Source organism: Haplochromis burtoni, unplaced genomic scaffold (genome assembly GCF_018398535.1).
Source record: "Haplochromis burtoni strain Fernald_Lab_line unplaced genomic scaffold, NCSU_Asbu1 Contig_1681, whole genome shotgun sequence".
NCBI classification, from domain to species: domain Eukaryota; kingdom Metazoa; phylum Chordata; class Actinopteri; order Cichliformes; family Cichlidae; genus Haplochromis; species Haplochromis burtoni.
Window position 1 is genome coordinate 1 of NW_024584042.1, and position 6876 is coordinate 6876.

Here is a 6876-nt window from a genome sequence, read left to right on the forward strand (position 1 = left end):
GGAGGAAGATGTATTACTTTGATAATTGTCGTAATTTCCTAAAATCAAGTGCGGGAGCTGCTGGTAAACGCGTCCTCACCCTCTCATGGTCTAGCCGGAAGCCACTGCCGGGCATACGTGTTTTGACAGTGTAGTAAACAGTAGTCACACCCCTGTGTTTTATCTCTATTTGGCAAATATATTAAAGAAAAGCACAAAGTCTCAGCCAAGGCTGGAGGTGACCAACACTCACCAGGAACACAGATCAGCTCAGATTATGAGCTTTGATTTTGAAATGAACCTGCTTCAGTGTAGCAGTGTAACTTAAGCACATGACTAAAACTGAAAGCTCAGTTTCACCCGGTCACCCCGATGAGACAAAGTGCTGCTTTAAGTGCAGGTCTCTGATTCCAAGAACAGTTCTTTATCAACATAAATACAGCTTTTCTCACACTTTGCTGCTACATTTGGAGCTTTTAACAACTGACAGACATTTGTCATGTAGTATGTGCTCATGGTTTCACAGAGAAACAACAGTCTGACTTTATTCAGAGTTTATTCACTAACATGTAAAAAAAAATCCCTGTTTTTTGTTTTTGTTACCACAAATTGTAGTGTTTTGTTACAAGTTTATTTTTTTTTGTTCTCTGACTCAAAAACAACCCCCAAAACAAAACAAACAAATAGAAGAAGAAGACTTACCACAGATAGACCCCAGACTACACAGTAATCCAAACTGTCAAAGTGAAACGAGTCACTGGAGTGGAGCAGGAAACAAAAACTCAATATTAATGAGTCACTGCAAACCAGACATTCCTGTCGGATCAGTTTCTAACGTTCATTGCTGCACATTCCTTGGTCTGTCTATGAAATTTCCCACTCGTGGGACTGATAAAGGTATCTTATCTTATCAGATAAACACTGAGCATGACAAACACAGGGGCAGTTGACCTTGATTGCATATGGCATCAGATCAGTTCAGATCATGTGTAAACCAAAAAGGTCCTCAAAATGGTTTCCGCAGTTTCTTCTTACCTTAAACAAGGAGCTCATGTTTTTGGTGGCATTTCATTCTGTCTGTAAACACAACAGCTCTAAAAGTTTTGAATGTATTCTGATAAAACTCTGTAGGGTGTAGAGCAGGATCATGTTATAACTATTCATTAAAATCTGGCTTAAATTCACCAAGGTCTTCAAGGTAGACTTTATGATTTGTTGGTGGAAAACTGACAAAAAGCCTTAAAACTTGAAACTATGATTCTTAAAAGTGTGCTGTGTAATGTCAACATTTTCATAGCATAAAGATTTAAAATATCATATCAGATATATCATATCTGACCTGTTGTTTGGCACCCTCTGCAGGCCTGGAGAACATTTACAGTAAGAACTTTTATTTTTGACAGAGGTCTCCCGTAGAAAAGGACAAGGTAGGAAGTGGGGTGTGGATGAAAGTTTGATTCGAACGCCAAGTTGGAAACTGGCGATAGGAGAAATTAGTTCAAATTAAATAATGTATATTGAAAGTATATGTAAAAAAGGGCAAAATAAAACAAGGGGAGTAATATAAGGGATTCCAGTGGATGAGGATCTTGAAAAACTAAAACGGAGCATTCAAGGTTTGGAACTGAGTCGAGTTAAAAGACTATTAAGATCAGTCAGTCAGAGGCAGATGTTGATAACCAAGATAAAGACAATCATGGATAATACCTCCCACCCACTCCATGACATGCTGGCTAGTCACAGGAGCAAGGGCGTAGATTTAGCATGGACAGAAGGGATATGTCCCCACCAATATCCAGCGATTATTGAATTGTCCCCACCAATAATGATTTGCTGTGCCTTTCAGGGAGTTCTGTTTAGTTTTAGCTAGTGATGGGATTTCCGGCTCTTTTTAGAGACCCGGCTCTTTCAGATCGGCTCACTAAAAAGAGCTCTTTCGGCTCCGAACCGGCTCTTCAGGTTGTTTTGTTGCTATAATTAATTTATATTAACAATAATATAAAATTATGCACAAAAGGAATTACTAACGTAAAAAAAAGTGGTTTTATTTATATATGTTTATATATAAATATATGCGGTGGCCCCTAGAGACAAAGCACGTACAAACTCCAAAACACATTTCTAGCATGAACTGAACTTCCAAAACAGAGCTACTAGATCACTTAAATTACACAATTGAAAGCATATGTGTATTGTTTGTGTATTTATACAGGCACTCATATATATTCAAATAATTTAAAAAAATGTTCATTTACCTGTTACTACCACACACCAAATCCGGTCGTTGGTACTTGCTGGCTTGTGTAGCCACTAGGTAACAAAAGCTCAACACTGCGCCCAGCATCCTGGAGCACTTCTGTTGTCTTTTGTACGTGTTTTGAGTTTTTATGTGCTTTGAGTTTGTACTGCTTTTTTACGTGATTTGAAGTTTGTATGTGCTTTGTCTCTAGGGGCCACCGTAAATATACTTTTATTTATTCACTCCACATAAAATGTAATAAATAAATCATATAATACAAAAATCAACTATTCACATTTCAACTTTTAACTATTTAAATTTTCAGCTTTTTCCTTTTACAAATTTAAAGTGAAACAACACAAAACACTGCAAACCACAACACAATTAAATATAAATTAAAATATGAAAACAAAAAGAAGATGCATATTCTCTGTCATATGGACCTGCATGAATAAACTTTCTGAATCCTTTATCATCTGCAACTGAAAATAGTTGTGGATGATTACTATACCTTTCTAATGTGACGTTGTTGTCCCTGGCTCTCTTTCACTGGTAAACCTGGTAAAGACCTATAGTAAACGTTTGACCTCTGTTATTGCCAACAAAGGTTATGTTACAAAGTATTGAGTTGTATTTTTGTTATTGACCAAATACTTATTTTCCACCCTGATTTACGAATAAATTCTTTACAAATCCTACCATGTGGATTCATGGATTTTTTTCACATTCTGTCTCTCACAGTTGAAGTGTACCTCTGGTGCAAATTACTGACCTCTGTCATCATTTTAGGTGGGGGAACTTGCACAATCGGTGGCTGACTAAATACTTTTTTGCCCCACTGTATACAAATGACACAAGATTTGGAAGGCCAGCTGCTGTCAACCAGTTCACTCACACTCGCTTCTCTCTCTCCCAGCAGCTGTCAGAGCGGCTTTTTGAACCCAGTCACATGATCCATGGTCCAATCAGCAGCTCACTGCTCTTCATTGGAGGAAGGACCTGCAGAGATTCTTAAAACACAGTAAAGAAACACAACACAGCAGCTAACACAGATTTCCTATGGCCACAGGCCGTAACAAGAACCTAAAAATAAACAATTTGAAACAGATGAAACTGTGGAAAGTTGTGTGAGACTACAAGGTGTCTGAAAATACTTAACCTGATGGCGTTAACTTACGTTGGCTTATCAACTCCAGATCCATCATATATGCTCAGATTTATGGAAAAAACAGGCCCTTAAAATTCAAAGTTCTTGTTAATCAAAGTATAATGCTGGAAAAATAATATATTTATCAGGTTAACACTCATTGTTGAATCTGGTTAGATCAGGTATACAGTGTGTCAAATGCTGAACTTTGAGCCTGTTATAAAATAATAGAGCTGAAACCATATCTGTCTTTATGGTGTTCAAAAAGGGGGAAACATTCACATGTGATGTGTTATCTCAGCTATCATACTGAAGGTGGCAGCACAGGACTGATTTGTTACACACTGATTCTCAGGATTGTTTTATATCATCTGTTATCCATTTCAGTGTCGCAGGGGTGCCACCGGTGATTTGGGGTTCTGTGAAAAAAGATTTCACTTTCGGCCCCACGGTATTAATTTTTCAAACCATGCCAGCCCTAAAAATATAAGACTCTGCAGACATGGATCAATATTCTGCTAGAGAAATGGATTTATTGATTTTGTGTATGACTGATGAAATATGTGCAAGACACTACATTTTAATCATTGTAATGATAACTTTATCAGATTTTTTTAAATAATATCAAGTATTGCCAATTATAACTAAAACAATTGTTTGTATATCAGATTTCAAACAAAGTATATGCAGCAGAAATATGTCTCTGTCCTGAGACCTAGTGGAGCTCAAAGACAGAGATCTAAAAATTATTTTTATTCATTTTTGACATAAAATAACTCATCAACTTCTTCAGGTATCAGTGGTTCAGTGTACGGAGTATGCAGATGGGAGTTGAACAGCTGAGCCTGAAGAAGAGGTTTGATCTGTTTGACCTGGCAGCAGGTCGGCAGATCAGTGATTTCGTAGACTTACAGTATACGTACAAAGGGTCTGCCTGCACCAATTACATGTTTGCTAAAATAACACAAACACATTCTTTTCTGTTAGAAGTGAAGTGAACTATCTAATATCAAATCAAATCACTTTTTATTGTCACATCACATGTGCAGGCACACTGGCACAGCACATGCGAGTGAAATTCTTGTGTGCGAGCCCCACAAGCAACAGAGATGTGCAAACACAACAACACAAACGAGCAAAATACAAGAATGGCCAACCTGAAACTAATAAATATATGTACAATATATAATAGTGTATGCATTTCTGGATGTGTATACTAAATATTTTCCTACGTGTGTGTGTGTGTGTGTGTATACACATTTTTACAAATTAAATAGTAAAAAAAAAAAAAAATAATAATAATAATAATAATAATAAAATATATAAAATATACAGAGTTGAATATGTGCAAAACAAGTGGCATTTATATACAGTGTGGAGTGCATAATGTTGAAGTTCCAGTAGTGAAGCTGAGGTGTCTATGACGTGTTCAGCAGTCTGATGGCCTGATGGAAAAAGCTGTCTCTCAGTCTGCTGGTACGGGACCGGATGCTGCAGAACCTCCTTCCTGATGGAAGTAGTCTGAACAGTTTATGGCTGGGGTGACTGGAGTCCTTGATGATCCTCCCCGCTTTCCTCAGGCACCGCTTCCTGTAGATGTCTTGGAGGGAGGGAAGCTCACCTCCAATTATCCGTTCAGAGCACCGCACTACTCGCTGGAGAGCTTTGCAGTTGTAGGCGGTGCTGTTGCCATACCAGGTGGTGATGCATCCAGTGAGGATGCTCTCAATGGCACAGTGATAGAAGGTCCTGAGGATGCGGGGGCTCATGCCGAATCTTTTCAGTCTCCTGAGAAAGAAGAGGCGCTGCTGCGCCTTCTTCACTGTTTTGTTTGTGTGTACTGACCACGTAAGATCCTCAGCCAGATGTACACCAAGGAACCGGAAGCTGCTCACTCTCTCCACAGCAGCGCCGTTGATGGTGATGGGGGTGTGTACTTCTCTGCACCTCCGGAAGTCCACTATCAACTCCTTTGTCTTTGCGACGTTGAGGGTGAGATGGTTGTCTTGACACCAGTGGGTCAGGGCGCTGACCTCCTCCCTGTAAGCCGTCTCATCACCGTTGGTGATAAGACCCACCACTGTAGTGTCGTCCGCAAACTTCACAATGATGTTGGAGTTGTTAGTGGCTGTGCAGTCGTAGGTGTAGAGTGAGTACAGGAGAGGGCTCAGGGCTCACATCTAATACTAGCAAAGTCAAGCAGTTTCTTTCATGTGGACCTCACTACGAGTTTCATTTCCACCCGTCTCCCTTTCTTTTTAAACTTAGGCTCCTATTATCACTATTAACAGAAGCATCCTACCATCTTACTGCTCAGCATCAGCTAGCAGCACCTGGACCAAACCAAATCATGAAATAAGGAGGGGGAGGCGGGGTCAGAGTGACTGGATTTATTGTTTGCTGCAAAAAACCAAAACAAAACTAATGCTAGGAAACAAAACTCTTTCTAAGTACCTCGTGAAGCAAAAATAAAAAAGACTAATTGAATGTTCACCTGTGTTCTAGATTCCAGTCAGTCACAGGCCCTTAGACTCATCATCACTCAGTGTTTGAATACAAACAAGGCTGAAAAACTGTTATGTTTGATGTGTCATATAGGAAACAGCTAATCACATGTAATAAAAACAATAGAGTATGTGGTTTAAAGAGACTTCACATGTGAGACATTTATAAATACAGTTTATACTTTGAATAAATATAGATGATGCATTCTCAGTCTTTCTTACTCTGACTGAGGGCTCATAGCTGTTTTTACTACAAGCCTCACTGATACAATCACACAGACGTTCATAGAGCATTTGGTGTTTAAGCAGTTTAACATTCACTCACACTCTGGTGGATGCATTTGGGCAACATGGCGTTTAATATCTTTCTTAAGGACACTTTGACGTGCAGACTGCAGTAGAGGTCGATATTAATCTTAAACTGCTGTTTGATCTGCAGATTGAATTTAAAGGAAGCGATAAATACTCAAAACCTAAAACAAAGACACAAATATATTGTAACTCATCTGTATGTAAAGAATAGTTTCAGCTGGACTTGTTTTTGCAGTTCATGGTCAGTATCAAACTCCTAACTGCTCTCTTTGTCCTTTACCTGCTCTCTGGTAGAACCACAGTGAGTCAGGCTTCATGTTATTGAAGTCAAACTGCAGGAAGAGGAAGTTTTCATCTGCAGTACAGAGCAGCTGTATTTCAGGCTCAGACATTCATCTGCAGGACAACATGAAGGTTACAGCTGTCGGCTTCACAATGTGTGAGTTCTCTGGTTTTACATATTTCTGTGTACTTGAATAAAACTTCCACAAATTGTTTTAACAGCATTAACACTGGAAACTTATTTAATTACAGTGTTTCTGTCAATCTGGTCGTTGTCATGTTTGTCAGTGTGTTCACAGTTTGCATTAAATAAAACTCACTGAAGGTCTGACAGATTAAAATGTCATCATTTATAAATATTCAGCAGGAGGTTGTGTGCAGAAGTTCATTTGTAACTGAGTTTATATTTGCAG